This window comes from Panthera pardus, unplaced genomic scaffold (assembly GCF_024362965.1).
Source record: "Panthera pardus isolate Hobbes unplaced genomic scaffold, ASM2436296v1 HiC_scaffold_25, whole genome shotgun sequence".
Taxonomy (NCBI): Eukaryota; Metazoa; Chordata; class Mammalia; order Carnivora; family Felidae; genus Panthera; species Panthera pardus.
Window position 1 is genome coordinate 16,531,016 of NW_026526821.1, and position 25,424 is coordinate 16,556,439.

The 25,424-nt window shown below is 49.5% G+C and overlaps 1 protein-coding gene and 1 long non-coding RNA gene across 10 annotated transcripts in view; one reads left to right on the forward strand and one right to left on the reverse strand.

Annotated features, from left to right (window-relative positions):
* Positions 1–25,424, reverse strand: part of TOX2 (TOX high mobility group box family member 2) — a 135,468-nt gene that overhangs the window by 17,246 nt on the left and 92,798 nt on the right. The gene's annotated exons all lie outside the window — the stretch shown is intronic.
* On the forward strand, positions 4,327–13,951 carry LOC128773467 (uncharacterized). The gene is made up of 2 exons (XR_008417722.1): positions 4,327–4,549; positions 13,551–13,951. It is a non-coding gene; the product is annotated as an uncharacterized LOC128773467 (long non-coding RNA).

A 25,424-nucleotide genomic window follows, 5' to 3' on the forward strand; every position in this document is an offset into this window, starting at 1 on the left:
GTAGAAAGGGTGTCCTCCCTGCTCAGAATCTTCAGAAGCTCCTTCAGGGTCTGCTAGCGTTGTCTTAGCCTGTGAAACAACGATTTGCATGCACCACCTCTGTCTTCCTGACCTTTCCAGATCCTTCCCAGAGCCCATGTGGGCTTCCCTCTAAATGGAGACTTTCCCCTGTGGCTCACTGCTCCCTCCCTCCATGTCAGCATCCTTTGAGGCTTACCTGAAACATTGCCTCCTCAGAGAGGCCTCCCCTGACCTCCCTTTCCAGCCACACTCCTTTCCTGAGCTTTCCCAGGGCTCAGCATGGTGGGCATCAAGCATCTGCTTCTGTGCAGACATGGCCCGGCATCCAGCTGGCACTTAGGAGATATCTGGTGGCCAGGGGCACCAAGCCTCCTGCTTCTCTCATGGAAACATATGGGCACACTTAGGAGCCGCTCCTGTGGCCTCTCCAGGAAGGATGAGCCAGAGGAAAGAGTAAGGAGGCATCGTTGTGAACTTAATTAGATTCGCCTGGCTTAATAGATTCTCGGAGGGGCAGGAACACAAAGGTGTTTTTCACAAATTCCCCATTTGCAGCCTCTGTGGAGAGGAGCCCCAGGTGCCAGGGTGCCCCCACCCAGACGGGAGAGGATAAGAAATCACACCTACTCCTTCCTGCCTTCTGATGATTCGCAGAACTAACACCCCGCCTGCTTCCTCTGAGGCAGGGACGTGTATCATTAAACACAGCCTCACACTCTGCCTGGAGAATTGGGACTTTTTTCTGAAGGCGACAGCAGCTCAGCTCAGTTGTGTCCTTTCACTGAAGCTTTTGCCTCAGCTCTAGAGGGGCCAGAAACTTCTTAATTTCAAAGCACATTCAGACCCCAAAGGAAAACTAACGAACCACTGACCAGCATTTTACAATCCCTCCCACGGTCCAGAGTGGTTCTTTCCAACAGATACTAATCCCTCTGTTCTACAGAGGATGGTAACAATTGTGATAATGATTAAAAATACTTATTATTTCACTGGATGTGTGCTCACTATGTGCTGGGCACCATGCCATGAGCTGCATGAACACTGTTATCATCCCCATTTTACAATAAAGACCCTGAAACTCAGAGAGGTTGAGTGACTCTCCTAAGGTCACACAGCCAGGAAGTGAGAAAGTCAGAATTCTGGTTGTCTCCTGAGACTGAGATCTTTTCATGGCACCCACACAGATCTTAATGGCTCTATTGTGGGTGGAGGGTAATGAACCTGCTCTCATAGGGCAGCTGTGAGGATCCAATGAAAAGGTAACTTTGCACAGAGCCTGGCACTGGTATGTGTTCCTTTCCTTCATCCCCTCACAAACTTGCTGGAGGTATAAACTTGATGTTTGAACCAGATCTCAACCGGGCTAAGAGGTGAGAAACAATGGAAGTGTCTGGAAAGTGAGAGAAGTATGAGAGAAGCCAGAAAGGAGGCTCCAGTGAGAATAAAAATAACAGCATTAGGCTTGGCACTAGGGTAGTACTTCACAAATATTTATTTGTTATATCAGGAGTTGGCAGGCTTCTTCTATAAAGGGCCAGATATTAAATATGCTAGGCTTTGCGGGCCAGATGGCCTCTGTTACAGCTATTCAATTCTACCATTGTAGTGCAAAAGCAGCCCTAGACAATATGTAAATGAATGATCGTGGCTGTATTCCAATAAAACTTTATTTACAAAAACAAGTGGAGAGCCAGAATTGGCCTATGGCCATAGGTTGCCAATCTCTGCATTTTTTTTTTTATTTTGTTTTTGTTTTGTTTTTGAGAAAGAGAGAGAGTGTGCGTGAGTATGCCGTTGGGGAGGGGCAGAGAGACAGAATCCCAAGCAGGCTCCGCACTGTCCACACAGAGACTGACTCAGGGCTCGATCTCACGAACTGTGATGTTGGCCTGAGCCAACGTCAAGAGTTGGATGCTTAACCAACTGAGCCACCCAGGCATCCCGCCAATCTCTGTTTTAGCTGAACGTGAAGTAAACAGAAATAGTGGTAGAGGCACTACCCTTCAGGTGGCAGTTACATCTGCCAGGCACTGACCTTCTGAGCGCATTTAATTCTCACCCAGCCATGGGAGGAGGTAGGTTTATCATCAGCATCCTATAGATGTGACAGCTGAGGCTCAAAAAGGGAAGGAACATGACCACGGTCATTTAGGGTAAGTGGCAGAGCTGGGATTCAAGTCAAGGTCTATCTGCTTGCCATGTCCTTGTCCTCAGGGACTACACCTCCAGCCCGCCGTCTTGTCCAGACCTGGCCCCAGGAAACAGGCACTTGCTGCCGTCTCTCAACTAAACCCTGCTCTGGGCATCATCTGGGCCCTTGCTCTGACTGCATTACAGCCTCTCTTTAAAATCAGAAGGCCTGGACTGGCCACAGAGACCTTATAGTTAGCCCCCGTTCTGACGCTGGCCTTCCTTTGCTGCCTGCAGCCTCCTTCTCGGGTCCTTGACAGGGCCTTTGCCTTGAACTGCCCTTAGCAGAACCGACCTCTGTGGTCATCTTACTTCTCTAGTCCTCTTGGGTCCCCAAGTCTGCTCCTGTCACTCATTCATTCAACAGACATTCCCTGAGGGTTGCTGTGTCTGGGACCCTAAGAGCAGACTAAAAGAACACCCCATCTGGAGTGCACAGTCTGCTGGGGGAGGCAGAGATGCACCCACACTGTTTTAACCAGTGCAGCAAAGGGACCTGGGTGGAGGGGGTCACAGAAGGGGCCCCTCCAGTGCCTGGTGAGCCAGAAAGCATTTCCATGGGGGAAGACTGAGCCAGCTCTTGAAGAGGAAGTTTGTAGAAATGAGGAGGGTGCAGAGGGCATGCCCAGGAGCAGGAACAGCCTCGGCAAGGGCACAGAGGCATGGAGTAATGTGATGGTTAATTTCTCTGTCAATTTGACGGGGCCACAGGGGGGCCAGACATTTGCTCCAACATTATTCTAGATATGTCTCTGAGAGTGTTTCTGGATGACACTAACATCTGAATCAGTCAACTGAGTACAGCTGATTGTCCTCTGTAAGGTGGGTGGGCCTCATCCGGTCCACTGAAACCTTAATGGAACGAAAAGGCTGAGTGATGGGGAACTTCACCAGCCTGAGTGCTGGGACATTCTCTTTCTCGGGAGAGCTCTAACATGAGCGGCACGACCAGCTTGGCAAGATGCCCACAAGCAAGCCGGAGTGTCCGAAACAGCGGGAGATAAGGATGAAGGGGCATCAGAAGCGAGCACTCGGGGGACCGAGGTGGAGGGCCCATGCCTGCAGGTGCTAAGTGGATGGCCACAGGCTTTAAGCAGAGGAGGGTCAGAGCCCAGGTCTGTGTGCCACCAGCCTCCAGGGAGTCCTGGGGTCTGTGACAGAACTGCCTGCCTAGGGAAAGCGGTCTCGGGACTCTGAGAAGGGTCTCAGGACACTGGGAAGCAGCAGAGAGCCAGCGTGGCTGTCTCCTGTCGCTGCTGTGACAAATTACCTCAAACTTGGTGGCTTAGGGGCACCTGGGTGGCTTAGTCAGTTAAGCATCTGCCTTCGGCCCAGGTCACGACCTCACCATTCGTGAGTTCGAGCCCCTATTGGGTTCTGTGCTGACAGCTCAGAGCCTGGAGCCTGCTTCAGGTTCTGTGTTTCCCTCTCTCTCTGCCCTCCCCCCCCCCCCCACTTGACCTCTCTCTCTCTCTCTCTCTCAAAAATAAATAAAACATTTAAAAAAATTTTTTTAAAAACCTTGGTGGCTTAAAAGAACACAAACTTGGGGCGCCTGGCTGGCTCAGTCAGTGGAACATGTGACTTTTGATCTCGGGGTTGTGGGTTTGAGCCCCACGTTGGGTGTAGAGATTACTTAAAAATAAAATCTTAAGAAAAGAAAAAAGAACACAAACTCAACCCCTTATAGTTCTGGAGGCCAGAAGTCTGGAATCAGTGTCACCAGGCTACCGTCAACAAGGTGCAGGGATGGCCGGTTATTTCTGGAGACTCCAGGGGAGACTCTGTGTCTTCACTTTTTTTTTTTTTTTTTTTTTTTTTTTTTTAGGATGGCTGCTGTCCTTATTCCTTGGCTTGTGGTCCCGCATCACAAGGGCTTTTCTCCCTCTGCTTCCATTGTCACACCACCTAGTGTAGGTGTTGGACCCTTCTGCCCCCGCCCACATAAGGACTCATGATTACATCCCCAGGCCCACCCAAATAATCCAGGATAATCTCTGCATCTCAAGACTTTTTTACTCAGTCACATCTGCAAAATCCCTTTTGCTATATAAGGTAATATATGCACAGGCTTCAGGGATTAGAACATGGTCATCTGGGCAGGGTAGCATTACTTAATCTACCACACCCTGGAATCAATGATGTGTGAGGTCACAGCCAGAGCCCCTCCTCAGCCAACCAAACCAGCTCTCTGAGGCTTCTTTGGGCTTTAAGGGTCAAAAATTTGAAAATTATTTTCTTTTAGGAAAAAAAATTTTTTTCAGCACAAAAGAGAGGAAAAGAAAGCCAATAGGAAGCCTTCCCCAGTGCCTGCCTCTCACTCCGAAGCCTTTTGTGAGTAAGTATTTCTAATAAACTTTCATGCTTGGTGGGAGATCCCTCGCACGCTGACAAATTTCTCCTGAAATTTGAGATGTCTTGTTCAGAGTAATAGCTATAGTGCACAGGTGCCCAGCTGCTATTGTAAAATCAGTAAGCATTTAATTGAAACAAACGACTATAATAATAGTACATTATCCCTGCAGGCCGAGCGCCATCACAGTTTTAATTATTGAGTTAAGAGTCAGACTAATTTATCCTTTTAAAGCAACAACCCCATTCCTGGTTACACTGATCATCCTGTTATGAATATGAAGGCACCAGCAGGGAAGGATGTAAATGGAAAGCAATTTGTCCCCTTCAGGGCTGATTTGGTCTCTGAAGAAAGGTTTGCAAACAGGGTCGCTGAAACACTGGGTCTGGGACTGCCCTGCTGGGGGAGTGACATTTCTGCCTGGGTTGGGGTGGGGGCTGTGGTCCTGGTGCCGCGCAGCTCTGGGATGCAGGCCCTTGTTCCTCTGCTGAGCCTGCACCAGCTCCCTCCCTCCCTTCCTCCCAGAAAAGCCCAAGTCCTTGCTAAGCCGCAAGCTCTGAGAACAACCCCAGCAGCAGCACCTGATACCTCTCTGCCCGCCTCCCCGCCCCCCCATTCACTCCACTCACACACATTCCCACGCAAGCATGCTCAAGGCGCAGGGCCCTTCTCTAGCTCAGTGTGACTTTGTACACACACCCCAGGGGACATTTGGCAATATTTGGGGACACTGCCAGTTACAGCTGGGAGATGCTACTTGTATCTTCTGGTTACCAGGCCAAGGGTACTGCTCAGCAACCTACTATGCACCAGACAGCCTCCCACCATGAAGAATGACCCAGCCCAAAATGTCAACAGTGGCAAGGGTGGGAAACCCTGTATATTAGCTGCTCCCTCTGTACTGGATGGTCTTCCCCAGCGAGGGGGTACCTACGCCAGCTCCCTCACCTCCTGCCGATCTTGTTCAGGTCTCCCCCTTCCTATGAGGTCTTCCCTGACCATCCTCCCAAAACCGCCCTCTGCCCACCCCCAGCCATCCCAATCACCTTCATGCCACTGTTTTCTTCCTTCCAATGCACCGAGCACCTGTGAACACACTATATGACTCATTTATTATTTTACTGTTTCTTATCTTGCTCCCCCTGCCAGTTCCACACAGGCTCACATCTTCATTGTTCCAGAATAGCACCTGACACATAGCAGGGATTCAGTGAATGTTTGTTGAAGGAATTATCTGTCCCTACTCCTTCCTTCTTCACTTCCTACAACCTCTTGGCCTCGAGGTTGGACAATACCACCTCTTCATGATGTCCCAAGTCCACCCCCTCTTGTCAAGGTTCAGAGCCAGCGATTGTTAATTTTATGTGTCAGCTTGGCTGGGTCAAGGGGTGCCCAGAGAGCCAGTAAAATGTTATTTCTGGGGTGTTCGGAAAGTTGCTTCCAGAAGAGATAGGCATTTGAACTGGCCAATGATTGTAAAAGTCGCTCTCACCAATACAAGTGGGCATCAGCCAATCCACTGAAGACCCTCACATGGAACAAAAGAGAACAAAAAGACAGAAAAAGGGCAAATTCTCTCTCTTCTTGAGCTGGGACATCCATCTTCTCCTGCCCTCAGACACTGGAGCTCCAGGCTCTCGGGCCTTTGGACTTGGACTAAGTCACATCCCACTAGGTTTCCTGGCTTATAGACAGCATATCATGGGACTTCTCCGTGTCCATAACCACAGGAGTCAAGTCCTATAATAAATTTCCTCTTATCTGGATGTCTATATACCCTGTTATTTTCCTCTGGAGAACCCTAACACAGATCCCATTTCTTTTTCCTGAACAATGAAACGTCTCTTAATGGGCTGTTTAGGGATCTGTCCAGTAAGAGTTTTGGGGTAACTCCCACATACCACATGGCACATTCTTGGTTCCTCAAGGGCAGAAATGGAGGCCTGTGATCTGTCACAACCCCAAAGCCCACACGATGACTGCCCCTGAGCCACAGACCCTGAGACACAAAGAAGGCAGGCACAGCCCCTGTCACTCAGGAAGGACCATCAACTCCAGTGGAACAGGAAGACAAGTGAGCCAGCCATGTCATGCAGTGTGACACGTGTTATTAACGCACCCACCATTACTGCACTGCGGACACTCTCACCCACTCAACAAATGCGGTGTGTTCCCTATGGCCTGTGTTCCTGGGACACAGACTATCTCATGCCTGTCAACAGGGGACGGCTGCTCCACAGAGAGGTCCTGTTCAGGCCTACAAGATTCTTCCAGCACATTAATATTTTGTGCCACCAAGGCCCAGCCTCAATGCAGAGGATGCCAACCCAGCTGAGCCCAGCAGGCAATGGAGGGGTCAGCTCCTTCTACATGTTTCTTTTTGTCCTTTTCTACATAACCCAGCAGTGAAAAGGCATCCTCCTACCTTCTCCCATGAAGCTACCTTCCCAGGTCTTATGAGAGTTTCTTTTTTCTTTTTTTTAAACGTTTATTTATTTTTGAGAGAGAGAGAGAGAGAGAGAGAGAGAGAGAGAGAGAGAGAGGCAGAGAGAGAGGGAGACACAGAATCCGAAGCAGGCTCCAGGCTCTGAGCTGTCAGCATAGAGTCCAACGCGGGCCTTGAACACATGAATTGCCGAGATCATGACCTGAGCCAAAGTTGGATGCTTTGCTGACTGAGCCACACAGGTGCCCTCTGAGAGTTTCTTTAGTAAGAATTTAACACGTGTTTTTTAATTGTACAGGTATCTGAATTAGTATCACTATGATTTTCTGTTAATGCTGTGGTTACAAAGTTACATAGACCTTGAGAGGTTTGCCCTAACCCTGTTTTCCCCACAAGCTCTGTTGATTTTAGGAATTTGCAGGCTTTGTAGAACTGTGTCTCTCATAGAATAGCAGAAACATCTGTATTTACTAAGTATCTGCTATGTGCCTGCCAGGCACTGCAGAACACAGATTTCATGGTGAGTAATACAGGCGCGGTCCCTGCCCTATGCAGCTGACGGTCTTGTGGCGGAGACAGACATCAATCAATTCCACACCCAAATCGGTATGCAGTCACAATGGTGATGAGCACTGAAAGGGAAGCCACGGACCACTGTGAGCTTGTGCAATGCAGGCTGGGGCTATGTAGTGGCCCCAGTTAGAAGGTTAGTCGGGAGGGGGGAGGAGGGCTGGAAAGATGAGCTTAGAAAGCCAGGAAGGGGCCAGGCTGGGTAGGACCTTGAATGCCAGGTGAAGATATTTGGACTTCATCCTGAGGGTCACAAGGAACCCAGAAATATTTTAGGAAGATCAGTGACTTCAATTTTAGAAAGGCCAGCTTGCTTGCTATGTGGCAGGTGGCAGGTGAGAAGTCACATAATCACTACTCAGATTCGGATAATGGAACGTAAGAGATGGCTGTGAGAGACGCCAAGGGCAGATCTGGGATTTGGGACTGGTCATGGTGGGTGGTCCAGGATGACACCAGATCACTAATGATATTCATGGGCTGGTCACATGAGAGAAGAGACGTGTCCAACCAGGTAGGAAGGAGTGGTCAGCTGTGGGCAGGCTGAGCTTGGGCCCAGCATCCAAGTGGGGTTTCCCAGGTGGGGATGGTCGACTACACGGTCTGGTATTTAGAGGTGGGGACCAACAGGTACCCAGAGAGAGGTACCCACTCACCATGGGGGAGAATCAGGCCAAGAGGGAGGGGTGTGAGAAGGGGTGTCTGAACAGGAGTTCTAGTCACACTGAGGAAGCAGAACAGGAAGGCATCTCAGGAAGAAAGGAGTGGCCCCTAAATGTCAAGGGCGATAGAAGCAGCACGTACCTGATGGATTTGGCAATTTGGAGGCCACCAGGGTCCCGAAGCGGAGCAGTTTTGTAGTTGGGGGGAGGCAGAAGCCATAGTGAATGGCAGGGGAGGAAATACGACCACGGTTGATGACCCCTCCTGGGAGCTTCACTGGGACCATCAGGAGAGAAACCAGACAGTGGCAGGGTCCAAGGATGACCTTCTACTTAGATGCTAAGGGGAAGCACAGAAATGCCCCCTTGGAGACCTGAACCGCAGAACTGAGGGGCCACAGCACCACTATGCATGCCTCTTGCTGGCCACATGCTCATCTTTGGTCTCAAGTGAGCCTCTTAACAAGCCCTGTGAGGTAGATGCTGCTGTGCCCACTTTATAGATGAGCACGTGGAGCCCCAGAGCAGTAACATCAATTGCTCCCTGATCCCCACCCGAGTCTGGGGGTCTGAGCTCTTTTCACTACTGAGGGCAGAGGGGTGCAGCCCAGGCTGGGCCGGGCCGCAGCAACAGAGCATCTGAGAGGGAACGGCTCTGTTATCACCACACGGGGAGTCGGCACAGCAGGTCTGTCTTATTTTGACTACAACTGAGCTCTCCTCTGTCTTTGTGAAGAACTGGGGCAGGGGCTGAGTGTCAGGGAGCTACTAGGACTGGGGGTACACTGGGGCCCAGGCAGTGACGAAGCTGGGGGCAGATCACACACACGGTGAGGGCTTGGTCCTACAGGCTCTGGAGAGCCTGGGTGGCCATGAGCAGCGGATGGCCCAGCAGGTTTCCTGTTCTCAGGGCAAGAGGCTAGAGATAGGGTCAGGAGGCACCTGGGGCAGACGTCATGGACAGGAGAGAGCTGAGGAGGTGGAGCCAGCGCCCACGGTCAAAGGGAGCTGATAACCACAATGACCTGCCCAGACCGGGAACCCCCGCTCTTCCCGAATTTGATCTTCGTTTCCTATTTCGAAGGGGGCCTGATGCCTGTGCCAGCAGCACTAGGGCTGAGCCACATTCTGCAAGGATGCACTTGGTTATCTGACAGCCAGCCTTTGCCTCTCCATCTGAGCGGCGGGAAGGGTGTATTTTATTTCCTTATCTTGTTGTCTGCCTACCACACTGGAATGGAAGCTCCATTGATCAGGACTGTCATCTGCTCGGGGCTTGAGAGAGTGCCTGGTACACAGTAAGAGCTCAATAAAAGGTTCTAGAATGAATGAACAAGTGCATGAGTGAACCCAATGAAATGAAGCTGAGAAATTCCACTGGTCTTGCTCAAAGTCTCACAACTTTAAGGACAGGAGCCAGGGTTTGGGACCAGAAAGGGGGCTTGTTTCCTTTCCAGCAATAGCTTCCTGTGGACAGATGCCCCTTTCGAATGACCAGTCCAGCCCCCACCCCCACCCCAGGCCACTGCCAGGGACTCTGCCCTTCCCCCATCCTCAGCACCTCCCTCCAGGGATGGGGCAGCTGTGACGCCCTGCTGGCCCAGTGCCATGTGCCTGGCAACCCAGTTTGTCTCTCTAGCCCCTACTCATTCTTCAGGATTTAGCTCAAATGTCACCACCTCCAGGAGGGCTTCAACTGGCTCTCTCACCTAAACCAGGGCCCCCCCGTGGACTGCCTCTCACGGCACCTTGTTAGTTTTTTCATTGGCCTTGTCATGGTTGGGATAATACTTTCGCTGCCGGTGTGCATGATTCTGGCTCTGTGCTCCAGCCATGAAGGTGGGGACCGGGTTGCTTTGCTCAGGGTGGTTCCCCCGACGTCTAGCCCCAGGCCTGACACACAGCAGGTACTAAGGAAATGTGGAGGGAATGAGCCAGGTAGGCCTGGGTGCTTCCCAAGCTCCAGGCCAGCCCAGTAGACACCCGGCCCCTGAGTGGGAACTGCTTCCGCCCCTCCCCCTCTAACACCAGAGACTCCACGCCTTTGCCTTCCGGGGCTCCTGTTCCTTCAAGCCTTGTCTGCTCCCCAGTGGCAGATCTGCCTCTTTGCCTTTGCTTATGCTGTTCCTCTGTTTCTCCAAGTCTGGAGACTGGCTGAAGTCAGATGGTCCTGGTGTGCTCAGGGTGAGAAGACCTTAACCTGAATGACCTGAATGACCCTGACCAGCCACTTCACCTTCTGGGCTTCCTCAATGGGAGGACTCTAAATGCAGTAGAAGAATCACATCTGCATTTCAGAAAGCTACGCTAGCTGCCCCTGTGGGAGTGAACCGGCTCATGAATGAACCAGATGGGGAGAGACAGAGGCAGGGGGCAGAGGAGAGCTCAGAGGCTGCTGACCCAGCCCAGGCCATGACAGGGGAGGTCTGAGCTGGGATGGGGCTGAGTAGGCCCGAGGCAGGGGCAGTGGAGGTGGGAGTGACTCAGGAGGTAGGCTCTGCGTGGCTCAGAGATTCCTGGCAGGTGGCTGGGACCCACAGGAGAGGGAAGCACAAGGAGAGTGAAGGGTTACTCACCCCTCCTGAACACTGAACATTCTACATTCTGAATTAGCACATGTGCTAATTAAAACCATCTTTCCAAAGAATTTATTATAGGATATTCCAGGCTAATTATAAATTCTCTGTAGCTGATCCTGAGCAGTTTGCTAATGCGGTGTTGAAATCTCTTTGGCCACCCTCGTTTAAATTATTCATCAGGCCCTGCAACAGTTGTGAACTGTAATTTAAACAGTCAGCTCATGAATATTCAATTAACACAACAAACACTGGCGTGTTTTACTGCCTTGCCGCTCAATATTTTGTATCCTCATCCGTGTTTACATGTTTTTATGAACTCTCGAGAAACGCGTTGCCTGTTGAAAGTCCCTGGTTAAGCCAAGATTGAAATGCCTGGGAGGGGCTGGAGGCAGGAGGCAAAGCTTCTGATACCCCTTCTCAGAAGAGCTGCAGGTGGTCAAGCTGGAAGGGTCCAAGGAGGGGAGGCCCAGCGAGGGCAAGGACTGGTCCTCAGGTAACAGTGCATCCAAGGCACAGACAGGACTGAGAGTTCTGGAGCAATTCCCACTGCCACGGCTGCTACAAAGTAATTGGGAAAGGGGGGTAGGGGCATCTGGCTGTGACTCAATGTTAGGAACAGAGGAAGCCTGGCATTCTTTGGTGCCCAGCCTCTTAAAGGCAACAGCCAACTGTTGCCAAAGCGGTTCAGGGACACAGGCTGTTTTAGAATCCAGGCTGGCTCCACCCTTAAAGATCAGAGTTCCTGCCCTTCCAGGACCCGGTCACAGGACTATGTGCCCTTCACTCTGGCATGAGTTTTAGGGCCCCCACAGCCTGTATATAGTTTTGAAGTCGCCACAAATGGCTCCTCATTTATTCCCACATCTCTCCCATGAGGCAGGCACCATGATGACTCCCATTTTTACAGATAAGACTGAGGCTCAGAGGACGAAGCAGTCTGCCTGGGGTAAAGCTCTCTTCTCCTCCCTCTCTGAGACCACACCTTCAGAAAAACACTTCCACGATGCAGGAGGAACACATCCCAAGACAGTGTTACAGTACAGAAATGTCAGAAAAAGCCCAGATGCCAACAGAACATTGTTTACGTTCACAATGAAACATCCACACAACGGACTGTTATGCAGGCACTAAAAATACGGGCACGACCTAGAATTACGGACATGGAAACACATCCATTAGCTACTCCTACAGAAAATCGTCAGGCCACACAACAGCTCTAACAGAACAGGCTAAAAAGTACAGGAAAAGGCCCCATACTATATCTTGTTTATGTAAATGATATTCATATGATGTTCAAAGATATGACTGAAAAGATACCCAACCAGCAAATAGTTAGGTTAATAATAGTTACTTGCGGATAGTACAGTTTAATGACCTTTTATTTCTTCTTTGTATTTGTGTTTAATTTTTCTTTTACAGTGAACATGTGCCATTTTATAAAAATCAACACAGCTCTGTTTTTGGAAGATGTAGAGGATGTAAGAAGGCCTCACTTCAAAATTTATAGGATACAGCCAAAGCCATACTCAGAAAAAATGCACAGCCATAAACTTTTTTATCATTACACAATAAACAAAAGTAAATGAACTAAAGAATCTAAAATGACAAATTTAAACATCTAAAGAAAGGAAGAAGAAGGAAATAATAGATAAAAAAGGGGAGGGGCGTCCAGGTAGCTCAGTCGGTTAAGTGTCTGACTTTGGCTCAGGTCATGATCTCATGGTTTGTGGGTTCAAGCCCCGCGTCTGGCTCTGTACTGACAGCTTGGAGCCTGCTTTGGATTCTGTGTCTCCCTCTCTCTCTGCCCCTCCCCCACTCACACTGTGTCTCTCTGTCAAAAATCAGTAAACATTAAAAAAAATTTTTTAAGGGAGAAATGGATATGTTAAGAAAAAAGATAAGTAACAGAATTGAAATGTAACTCTGATGGTTGGTTCTCTAAATAAAATGAGTGAAATTGGATAAACTAGTGACACGGATGAACCTCCCATAAAGAAGAACATGAAAAAAGAGCAAAACTACAATATACAACTTTAGGAATATGAATGGGACATAATTACAGGTACAAAGACTATAAAAATTATAAGACTACTACTAAATGTAATTCAGCGGTAATAGCTGTGTAGATCTTAGTGTAATGAACTATTCATTTTAAGAAGATGGTATAGCCTTGATAATGGTTATATAGATTATAGTTATAACCTGTGTTTCAATACAGGAATATGAGAAAGCTATCTTGTATAAAGAAAACTACAGATCTATTCACTATAAAAAATGTTAAATAAAAACCTTAAGTAAAATAATAGTGCTTTAAATTTAGCCTCATATGAAAAAAATATATGTGTATGTATGTTTATTTTTTTTTTTAATTTTTTTTTAACGTTTATTTATTTTTGAGACAAGAGAGAGACAGAGCATGAACGGGGGAGGGTCAGAGAGAGAGGGAGACACAGAATCTGAAACAGGCTCCAGGCTCCGAGCGGTCAGCACAGAGCCTGACGCGGGGCTCGAACTCATGGACCGCGAGATCATGACCTGAGCCGAAGTCGGATGCTTAACCGACTGAGCCACCCAGGCGCCCCTGTGTATGTATGTTTAAATATATATGTATACATGAATATCACAACCAAGTAGAATATATTAATACTGGGGAATCTATGAATAAAATGCATCACCCCAGTATACTAAGGAAGAAAAACCACATGATCATCTCAATTCATACTTAACAGGCATTTGATACATGGAGCGGTCTTGTACAACCAGCTGAAACAAGAAGAAAAGGCCCAAGGACAATTTACACATGGGTCAGTATACCCACATGGGTACCAGCCAAAAAGTGGGCGGGGAACCCCATTTGAGCAATGTACACAGTGGGCCTTGAAAGAGAACAGAGCCGAAAGATGTTCCCCACAGCTGGGGCTGTGAGCCCTGAATCCTATCACCTACTTTGTGTGGAAGGAGGAGCCCCCCACCGTGACACTAAGTCGATTGTCATTATTCACGGTAGTTAGTTTCTGAATTAGCGAATGTTGAACAATTGTCTTTCTAGAGGAAAGACAGGGATAGGTTCCTGCAAGCCTCTGATCACACTGTTTTCATCTGCTGACCCATATATAACCTTATGCGTGTTCCCGTTTTAAAACACCGTATTTGATATTGTTGACTCATTAGGAATTCAAGGCACCATAAGTCATACCTGAACACACCTATTTTCTCCGTGAGGCCTATCTTGAGTTGAGAAGCACCAGACAGCACTTCAGCACTGCGCTTGGGGACCACTTTAAACAGTGAAATAAGCCACAAAATGCAAAAAATGTGGCACCGCACAGACTGCAGAACAGATTCTTGTGTAGAGTATGAGGGCTGAGACTAGAAGGCAGAGCATCCGTTGCCTTGTTCGACCTCAGCTGGGAATGTGCACATGGGGATGACATGAATTTTTTGCTGTTTTGTGCATGTCCACAGATGACTACGAACACCCCGTGAATATTGATTTTGGGGTTATAAAAAATTTTGAGCTAGTAGATAAAGTGGCAAATGGAGAAATCTGCCAATAATGGGGATGGATTATATACAGATTCATAGCAGCAGCTAAGGGCCTGGCTGTCTGGCCAGGGGTCTAGAAGGAAGAGAAATGTGACCTTGGAGGCAAGCTGGTCTCGGGGAGAGGTATATGGATGGAGATACAAGAGTGAGCACGAAGTGTGATCTTTGAATCACGTTTTGCCAACCAGAAGGCATTCATCATAGAAGAAGCACTGAATAATCAAGTGGATGAAATGGCTCAGCCCATTGCCACTAGCCAGCCATTATTATCAACTACCCCCCAATGGCACCGAGCACATGGATCTAATAGCCCACGTGGCAAAGAGGGAGGCTGTTTATGAGCCCAATGACATGAACTCCCCCTTCAGGGTCAATTTAGCTGCTGCTGCCTCTGAATATCCACCCGGTCAACAATAGAGACCAATGCTGAGACCCAACATGGCACCACTCCTTGAGGAGAATGACCAGCCCTTGGATGCAAAGTTTACCACTCTGGGCCCCCTCTATCATGCAAGAGCCAGCAGTTAGTCCTCTCAAGGATAGATATTCTGGGCATGGTTTGCCTCTATCGGCAGAACTCCAGCCAGCACTGCTCTCTGAAGACTGACAGAAAGACAGGCCCACAGGCATGGAATCCCGCATGGCGTACTATACAACCAGGGGGTCCACTTCACAGTGACATGTGTGGGAATGGACCCCCGTCATGGGGGGGTCTACTGGCCATATCACATGTCCCACCAGCCCAAAGCTGGATCACAGAATGCCTCACAGAATTCTGGAATGGCCTTCTAAAGGTGCAAAGTGCTAGCCTGAAAACACTGAAGGGATGGGGTCCTGTCTTTCTTGATGTGGTATGTGCATCAGATCTGGGACCTCCATATGGTTCCATGAAGAATACATGGGTTCAGGAACCAAGGGGAAGAAGCAGAAGTGGCCCTACTCATTATCACTCCAAGAGACTCACCGGGGCAGCTTGTGCTTCCTGACTGCAGTTCTGGGTTCTGCTGGGTTGGAGGACCTGGTCTCCCAATGGGGCGTGTTCTTGCCAGAGGACACAGCAGCTATATCTGCTGTCATAGAAGCCTTTGGGCTTCTTATGTCTAAGGACTGGCAGGTGAGAAGAGGGCTCACCATAAGGGCAGGGGAATCAGTCCTGATGGGCAGGAGGAACAAGGGTGGCTGTGACCCAGTGGGGGCAGAGAGTGTAATACACATGTAACCCAGGGGACCCACCTGGATGCGTCCTGCCACCCCCTTTCCCATTGTAACTGTGTAGGGGACAGGTGTGGCAAACTTGAACAAGTGCCAAAGACTCGGACTTTTCCAGAGCCCGTAAGACACATAAGCCACCAGCTCCATCAAGGTGATAGCTGAGGGAGAGGGAAACTGTCATTTGTTCCACTAAGTGTCCTTCGGGAAAAGGGGCCCAGGGAACCATGGATCAGATCTGTGTGGCACAAGGGGTGGACTGTGGCGGGCCATGGAAATGCACTGGTCAGCCCTTCTGCTTTGGGAATCGCAGTGCTGAGAGCCCCAGCCACTGCTCCTCTGGCTCCACGAATGTGCTCTCACCAGGGCCACCCCCAGTCAATGACTAAGCACACTGGGGATACCAAGGCAGGACCCCCTGGTGAGACAAGAAGCTCCTCCAGTGAGCGACTTTGGTTTGGGGACCCCCCCACTGGCCTGGCCAAACCTTTCTGGGAACTGCACACTGTCCAATACTCTTTATACTGAAGCCTCCTCCTTCCTCTCCTCTTTCTGCAGGCATCAGGCCTGCATTGTGGTCTGAAATTCCCCCCACCTCCAACCATCTCTTCCTCCCTCTCAATAAATCTCTTACCTGCCTAATCCTGTCTAGTGCTGCTTCTTGGTGGATTCAAACAAATGCAACCAGAATCTCTCTTTGAGAGAAAACTGTACTTAACTTGTATTGAGAAACACACCATGACCTGCTCAGGGTAGAGGGTGTCCCCAAAGATGCTCATTTCAAATGAAAGGGGCCCTAAACTAACTTCTAAGGAAGTCAGGTGCTAGTAATGGAGGAGCCTTCATTCAGCTGACCTCAGAGGATCTGTAGACCTTGGGAGAGATGCAGAGGCTAAGGGGAACACAGCGGGAGACAGAACAGAGGGGAGCCTGACACTGAACTTGCCATGTGGGCAGGGATAAGAGAGAGAGGTCATCACAGTGTCAGTGTGGCCAAAAAGGGGACTTGGCAGCATAGACATGTGCAGCTGTCTGTGGTGGGTGCCCCCCCCCCCCCGTAACACCCCCAGGAAGCCGACTTTGTCCACCAATACTTGGGCAGGTGGATTTCTTGGGTTCCAGAAAGGATACAGAGTTCTCCGTGTGGGTTGGCGGGGAAGAAAAACAGAGGCAGCTCATCACAAAGTGCTTAGAGACTAATATCATTGTTATGGCTACCATGCTGAGCATTTTATAAGCATTATAGCATTTAATTATCAAAACAGCTCCATACGGTAAGAATTATTAACATATCCACTTTACATATTAGAAAACTAAAGTTCAGAGGGGGTGGGTAGCTTGCTCAACACAGCAAGCAGCTGGAAGAACTCAGGTTTAAATCCATTTCCCTTGAGGTCTAAAGCCAGTGATATCAATTCTGGCAAAGTGCTGATCCCCTTCCAGCATGGCAGTGGGCACAGAGACATGATGTGAGTGTCTAGGCCAAGGGGCCACAGCAGAGGCTAAGCCCCTATTCCCAGAAGATAGTTTTGTCTCCAATATCATTGACTGGCCACTGGTCACCTGCACCGTGAACACCTTCTTGGGTGGCAGGCTTCCACCATATGCTGGGGACACAGTGAGCCTGTTCCCTACTCCTTTTAGGGTTATGGGAAGATACAGTTCCAATTTAGTATGACCAAAGTCACAATGGTTAGGACATGCAGAGAAGGGTATAGCCAATTTGCTGGCTGGAATTCTGCTTCTCCTTAGCAGGCACACAGCAAGTAAGAATATGTCAAGTTCACAAGGCAGGTGAAAGGGAACAAGGAGGAGGGGTCTTATGTGCAAAGGCATAGGGGCCCAAGGTCTGGGGTTCCCAAGGGAGAGGAAGAGTCCTGCGGGATGGGGGAGTGACCATTTTGGCTGACCCACTGGGCCCTGGATGTCCGGTGGGGGCCCTACACTTTGCTGTCACCTTTGGTCAAGGCCCCATTCTTCTTGTCCAGCTGCTGCCAGTGCTGCAGGTGTCTAGCTTGAGTCTGTTTGTCTGACTGCCCACACTCCATCCTTTCATGGTCTCCAAGAACAGGTTCCACTGATTGCCCCACACCTGGTACACAGGCACAGTCCCCCATAAGCAGCTGGCAGAACCCTCCCTCCCGGTCATACAGAGGTCCCGGTGACCTCCCCTGCCCTAAGTTTCCCTTCTTTTCCCTACTGCCTTTTGTTTCTAATTCTGGGCCACTCCTGGTGCACAATTACCCATTAACCTCACAAGGATAAGACAGTCTACAATCTAAGGAGAGCTGGCCTTCAGATCCTAAGCTGGGGATGGTCCTCATGCCCAAGGGTCTGTTTCAAGGCCTGTGCCAATGGGAGGCATAAGGTGATGAGAAGAGTCTGGAGCCACTGGCAGAGGTGTGGATTCTCTGGTTTCTCTGGGGGATAAGGTTTGCAACTGTCACCAGTGTGATAAAATCCTCAAGGCAAACTGACATATGAGTGACGGTTCTGTGTACCCTAAAAACATGCAGAACCTGGGCCCCCGCTGAGGATGGTGGCAATCCAGTGGTGCTCAGCAGGATCAGAATCCCCCGGAGGGCTGGTGAAACACAGGTTGAGGGTCTAGGGTGGGGCCTGAGAGTCTGCACCTGTAACACATTCCCAGGTGATGTTGATCCTACCAGGAACTCATTTTAGACACAGATGCTGCCCGAGCCCCCACCAGATGGATTCCTGGGTGTGCCGGCTGCCAAAGGTTCGCAGTTGCCGTCTTCTCTCAGAACTGTCCTTGATCAGCAGGAGTCGTCTTGCCTAGGAAGCTCTGCACAAGTCCCACCCCCATCCTAGCCTGTGACCAATGACTGACTCACACCTCACCCAAGGGCACCAATGCTGGCAACTCTGTGGTCTGATTCACGCTTGAGAGTTCCCTGTGGGACCAGGCGGACCTCCCTCTAATGCGGATCTGGACAGCACCTACCATTCACTCCTCACAACAACCCCGTCAGGAAACTGTGGCCCAGACAGGTCAAGTGGCCTGGCTGAGGTCACACAACTGGTTACACGTGCAGATGTCTGACCCCAGAGCACTCTCTCCCAAGCCCCTAGGCTCCTTGACCTGTGGCTCTGACCTGCAACTCCAGTGACAACAACCCCTTGCAGGGCCCATGCAGGACACATTTCAGAGATGCTCTCTATACCTACATCCTCTCTCCTCGACTCCCTGTGGCAATGTGGGGTTTGCCCACTCAACATATGAAGAATGTGAGGCCGGGAGGAAAGTGGCTGGCCTTACGTAATCCATTAGTGGTGGCAGAGGTAGGACGGGAACCCGGGTTTCCTCACCCCAGGTCTCTCGTCAGTTTCTGGGGTGACAGGGAAAACTCACAATGGCTTATTCGGGAGAGACTCCTCAAGGCTCCAGCATCCCAGGCCCATGGCTCCATGTGACAAGCTCAGCCCAATGACAGGCTCCAACTACTCACCCCAAAGTTCCTTTCCTTTGACCTTGCTACCAAGAGTTTGGAGAAAGAGCCCCGGAGGCCATTTTTGTCCCTCCTACTAGCTCTGTCTCAGGTGACAGCTCTGACCGCCCCTCACTGGCTGGACTGACAGGGGTGAGGGTCCTGCCCCCAGTTCAGAGGTGCAGGGCGGGGGCTGGGGGCTGGGGTCAGGAATGCTTCTGTACAATGTTGAGGGCACAAGATACTTGGGGTCAAGAGAACAAGGTTCCCATCATGCCTCCTCCACTTCCTGGCTGTGTGTCTTCAGACAAGCCACTTGCCTTCAGAGTCTCAGGTACACATCTGTAAAATGAGGATAATTCCATCTCCCGCCAAGGTTAGATGAGACAAGGTGGATTTTACTGTGAGACGGAATAAGCTATTGGGACCCCATCTGGCTTGCTCGCCACCTATGACGTAGGCAACGCCCTACAGTTTGTGACACCGTTTACACAGGCAGCATTTGCTGTTCATTCATTCATTCATTCAGTCAGTCCACAAACCCATATGAGACACTGCTGCAACCCACACATAAAGCTAAGCACCAGAAGCATTTTATTAGCACATTTGACCCTAACCACCACCCTGGTGGGTAAATAGCATCAGCTCCACCCTACTTGAGGCTCAGAGAGGGAGAATAATGCCCCCAGACCACCCAGCAGGGCAGAACAGGGACCTTGGGACTCCAGACTCCCATGATGCACTATTGCTTGGACACCAGGAGGCAGCACCGCAGCCGCGGCCACAGCCCATCCCCACCGGTGAGCGGAAATCTCCCACGGACACTCCTCGAGGTGCTCTTGGCCCCTCGGCTTCAATAGTGCACCGACGCTCTCCTCTGGAGCCTTAATATTTAGATGAGTTTTATTTGTCTTGCTGCCTTTTCTAAAGACTCTGAGTTCTAAATGGACAAAGCCACAAGACGAGAGAAAGAGCGGAGACTGACTTTTTATTATCCAGCCGGAGCAGGGGGAAAATGACTCCAATAGATCTCAAGTTTTATGTGCTCCAGACACTCTGCGGAGCCGGAGATGGCTTCTGAGCAATGCCGACGGTACATTAAAAGCTCATTTTCCCAAACATGGTACTGAATATGCACTCGGAGGAAAGGGCCATTATGCCGGGTAATGCTGCAGCTGCGGCTGACGGATGCTGCTGGGACTTTCCCTGAACTCTCCCTCATGACTTGGAGCAGGTCTCAGGGGGAGAGGTAGTCTGCCAAGCTTGGCATCTTGCCCAGAATGGAAGTTAAATGTCTGGCCCTTGCACTGTTTGCGGCCAGAGGGTCATGGCTCCAATTAGGAGCCCGGCAGGGGGTGGAGAGGGTGGGCACCAGAGGCTACCTGGGCAATCATAAGACATCACAAACTGTTTTGCGAATCCCAGCAGAAACGGTGGTGACGGGGTCTGAACAAGGAAGTTTGGACAGGTGTGAAATTTCCTTTTCTCAGGCTTCTGCTGCTTTTCTCCAGCCCCTGAGGCCCACCTCCAAGGCCACCTCTTCCAGGAAGCCTTCTCTGCTACTACTCTCCTCTGAACTCCTCGGGATTCATGTGTTCCTTGTCCCAAGCTAGCATTTCATGCTTCATGCTGTGCTTACTTATGAACATGAATGGCCTGACTCAGAGTCGAATAGATGAAGTGGGTCTCAGTCCTGACTGGCTCACTCCCTTGCTCATTCTTCATTCACTCACTCATCCGAAGGGTATTCAGGTTAGATACTACAATACCCAGGAGTCAGCCTGCCAGGGTTCAAATCTTGGGGCCACCATTGATAGTTGTGTGGCCAAGTGATTTGTCTCTCTAAGCCTCTGCTTTTTCATCTGTAAAGGAGCAACAATAAGAATACCTCCTTCTTGGGGTGAAGGACCAAATGAGATGACAAATATAAAGGGCTTAAGTGGGTGCCAGGCACATATAAGTGCTAAATAAATGTTAGCAGACTACAGTTAGAGGTAATTCAGCCACTCGTTTAGGAAAAGTTTGCCAAGAGGATATGGGGTCCAACAAGATGTGGTCCTCACTCTCCAAAGGCCAAGATAAGGAATCTGTGACCACAGTGAACGTGGACAACAGTGCTCTGAGGGGCTGGCCACCAGGGTTCTGTTCTTGGAGATGCTCTGCCTCAGAAAGCTGCCAGCTGCTGCCTGGGAAGCGGGTTATAAGCCTAAAGTGAGAGCTGTAGAGAGAGCCAGGTGGACACCAACCTAAAATCATGGCTGCTGTTACCTGGCCCCTCCTCCACGTTATGAGCCCCCCAGGGCATCTTTGAGTCCTCCGTGGCTTAGGTACCAACAGCTCTGCAGGCAACCCCCATTCACCTGTACACAGCCAGAAGGGTGCAGAGAGCACTGAGTTTGGAGCCAGAGGCGCAGGTTCAAGTTCTCGCTCCCCCTTTCTTCTCACTCCATGACCTTGGACAAGCCATCTCTCTTCTCCCATTCATTCAGTCAATTAACAGATGTTGAGGGTTATCCGCTAAGGTAGGCCCTTTGCCAGATGCCGGTGCCAGAGGAAGGCCTAAGCACAGACCCAGCCTTCAGGCCGTCCCAGGCTGGTAGCACAGACAGCTGCCTGTATCCATGAACTCAGACTGATCTCACCTTTATTCAAACTTTTCATATACTGCTCATCATAGTTTTTTGTGGTAATTTTGATTAAAAAAAATACTGCAGTAAGATACTGTTTATCTTGATCACTGAGTTTTTTGGCCCTCTCTTAAATTTTTAGATGGAGGCAAATGCCCCACTCTCCTCGCCCTACTCCCAGCCCAGAGGGTCCAGACAGCCTCAGAGAGAAGATGACTTCTGAGCTGGGTCCTAACACAGGAAAAGGAGTTGAGCAGGTTGACAGGGGGGAAGAGCCTTCCAAACAGAAGAAACAGCATGCAGTGGTCCTCAACAAGGGTTGATTTTATGCCCCGGGGGACATTTGGCACCCACTGGAGGCATTTTTTATTGTGATTTTGACTGACAGAGAGCTCCCAGAGGCCAGGAATAGTGGGTGGAGGCCAGGGACACTGCTGGACATCCTACAAGGCACAGGGCAGCCCCCACCACAGAGAGCCTTCCTGCCCCAGGTGTCAGTGGTGCTAGGTTGAGAAACCCAATGCTAATGAATGGACGTGTGAGACATCATGGCATCATGCTACCTTGGGCTAGTTGCTTGGCCTCTCTACGTCTCAGTTTCTGCAGCTGAAAAATAGGGGTAATAACGGGTTGCTGGGAGGAAGCAATGGGACCAATCTGTACACAGCAGGTATTCAATAAATGCTTAAGCCCCCACCTTTTCCCCTTTGAACACATCTCAAACTTTAGAGCAAACAGTTTTCAGAAGAGACAGCACCCCCAGGTTCCAAAGGAAACTGGGACACAGAAAAGAACACATTCTGTTCTTTTCCGACCTTTCTTTTAGTGAAAACCACAAGTCTTATCTCTCAACCAACGGGAGTCTGCTCGCAGAGAACTAGCCTGTGTGTTGGCTTATCACTGGCCTGAGTTTTCACAGGGAGTGAATTTTTATGACCGAGTTATAAACCTTTGCAAAAACCATTTTTAAACTAAAAAACGCTGACAGGTTCTTAACTACTATAGCTGCTAAATTAAGCATGAGGGATGGGGTGGGCGGGGGGAGAGAGCAAAAGGAAAACAAAAGTGCCCTAAAAGAGTTAGTGGAGGTAAAATAATGTTCATTAAAAATAGAAAAACAAACACACAAAAAAATCTTTTGTGTTCAACTTCACACTCGTACATCATAATGTTCCAGTAAAAGGCCATTTCCCCCTGAGATAATAAAAGAATTGAATTTTTCCTTATCGGTCATCTATTTTTCTAGCTGAAGCTATTACTCCCGCTCTGGGGTTGCTAGGCAACAAGAAATATTAATAGCAGCTTTTATTAGCTTAGCTTTTGCAGCCGAGTACCAGAATGAGAAAATGGGAAACATAAATGTGTTACATAAATCTTTCAACCTTTCAGAGCTGGTGTTAGTCTCTGTTTTCATAATGATTTATTGAAGTGATGGTTCATTTATGAGAAAAAGGAGTGCAGGATAAGAAAACGGAGCAGTCCCCTGCAGGAGTGTTTGAAAATAAATAATTATAGCAGGAGAGCAAAAGCTGTTTAAAGCCATTTTTCTGAGTTTTATAAAATGTAAAAAGACATATTTCTTTTGCTTACTGCCTCTGAAAAACAGGGGGCGGGAGTCTCATCCACACTCTGCTGAATATAAAGAAACCTCTGGGCGTCTGGTTACCCCCACTTATGGATCCTCAGAGGCCCATTTCAGAGACCAGCACCCCCATTCCCACCCCCCGAGGGGAATTAGACAAAAACATGGCACCCAGGAAAAACCCAAGCTGGGGTGTCCCCATGAGCCCCTTGTTTTTACTGAGATGGATCCTGCTCCCCATCAAGCATCCCAGAAAAGTTGGGTTTAGGGTCCTCGCCTTCTTTTTTCTGTCTTTATTTTTATTTCTTTTAGAGATAGAGTGTGAGTGAGGGAGAGGGGAAGAGGGAGAGAGAGAATCCAAAGCAGGCTCCATGCTCAGTATGGAGCTGGTCGCAGGGCTTTGATCCCATGACCCTGGGATCATGACCTGAGCCAAAATCAAGAGTTAGACACCCAGCTGACTGAGCCATTCAGGCTAGGGGCCCTGCCTTCTTGGCAGGTAGTGGGACTGTCAATTTGCAGTTGCTTTTAAGCTCTGAGCCCCAACTGAGGTCCCAGTGGAGGTAACATGCTTTCCTCCAGCCCGCTCTTGAGCTGGGGCCCTCTCCCTACCCACTCCACCTGAGCTTCTGACCTGCCTTTCCCAACACCCAAACCTGGGCCCGGGCCCCTGCAGGTGAGCCAGCCTGACTACTTACTGCCCCAACAAAGCCGACCCCCTAACAGTTCAGGCTGGACAGAGACGAGGCTGAAGCCACCCAAACTCCACCAGCAAAATTAATAGAGTAGCTCACATTTATTATGAATGCCCAATGTGTGCCAGGCACTGAGCTGAGCACTTTTCCTACATCTGATCATTAAATCTTCACAAGTTCCTACAAGGCAAGTAACATTCCCTCCATTTTACAGATGAGGAAACTGAGCCTCATAGAGGATTAACCTCTTGGTCTGAGTTTCAGGGTAAAAGGTAACAAATAGTGAAGCTGGGCTTTGAACTTGGGTCAACTTAACTCCAGAGCCCATGCTCCTAACTAGTAGGTGATACTAAATGTCAAGAAAACAAAAGCACATAAGCCAAACAAAACACTATCACGACAGATTTCAAAAACAGCCACAAATTCCTGCCCTTCCTGCATCCACACCTTTCTGCAGTGTGACACTGATATTTCTCCCTTCAAGAAGAGGGGCTGATTTCTTCACTCCTGGAATCTAGGCATGGCCATATGCCTTGCTATGGCCAGTGGGACATCAGCAAATGTGATGCAAGCAGAGGTTTGAAAAGTGATTCAGGGCACCTGGGTGGCTCAGTTGGTTAAGAGTCCGACTTTGGCTCAGGTCATGATCTTGAGCTACGTGAGTTCGAGCCCTGCATCGGGTTCTGTGCTGACAGCTCAGAGCCTGGAGCCTGCTTTGGATTCCGTGTCTCCCTCTCTCTCTGCCCCTCCCCTACTCACACTCTGTATGTCTCTCTCTCAAAAATAAATAAACATTAAAAAAGAAAAAAAAAAGAAATGTAGTTGCACTTGGGGCCTGTCCTTCCTTGATGTTGTTGGGAACCCTGTGGCCATTGCCATGTAAACAGGCCCGGCCACTATGGGATGAGAGACCACTGGCCCCAGCCAGTATCAGGCCAACCGCCAGGATGTGAACAAGGCCGCCCTAGACCAGGCCGTCCCAGCCAAGGTGTACCCTGGCCCCAGGAATCAGACAAGCTAATCCAGATAAAAGACCTATCGACCCACAGAATCACAAGAAATAGTAAAAATTCATTGTTTGCTTCAAGCTTGTTACACAGCAAAAACTGATACAATCATAAACCAAAACAAACAAAAAAATAAATTAAATGCATTAAGGGCAACAAAATGAATAGTCTGATTGGTGGTCTTTACTGCCCACTGTGGCTCAGTAATCCAGACAAGGGTGGGGGGCGGTGTCTTTGGTCCTTTTTTCTCAGACTAAGGAGGGGAATCCCCTGCATCTCAACTTGTGAGAATCAAATAGAGGTAGACCAAATCTCCTGGGGGAGGAGGAATAAGGCAGGGAAGGGAGGAGAGAGAGAGAGGAGATTGGAGGGGAAGAGCAGAGAATAGGAAGAGAAGGGTGTAGGTGTTAGGACATATATCAAGGACCTCCCAGAGTCAATACAGACTTTGCCCCAGTCCCCAGGCCCTAACCCAGAGCTGCAGGCTC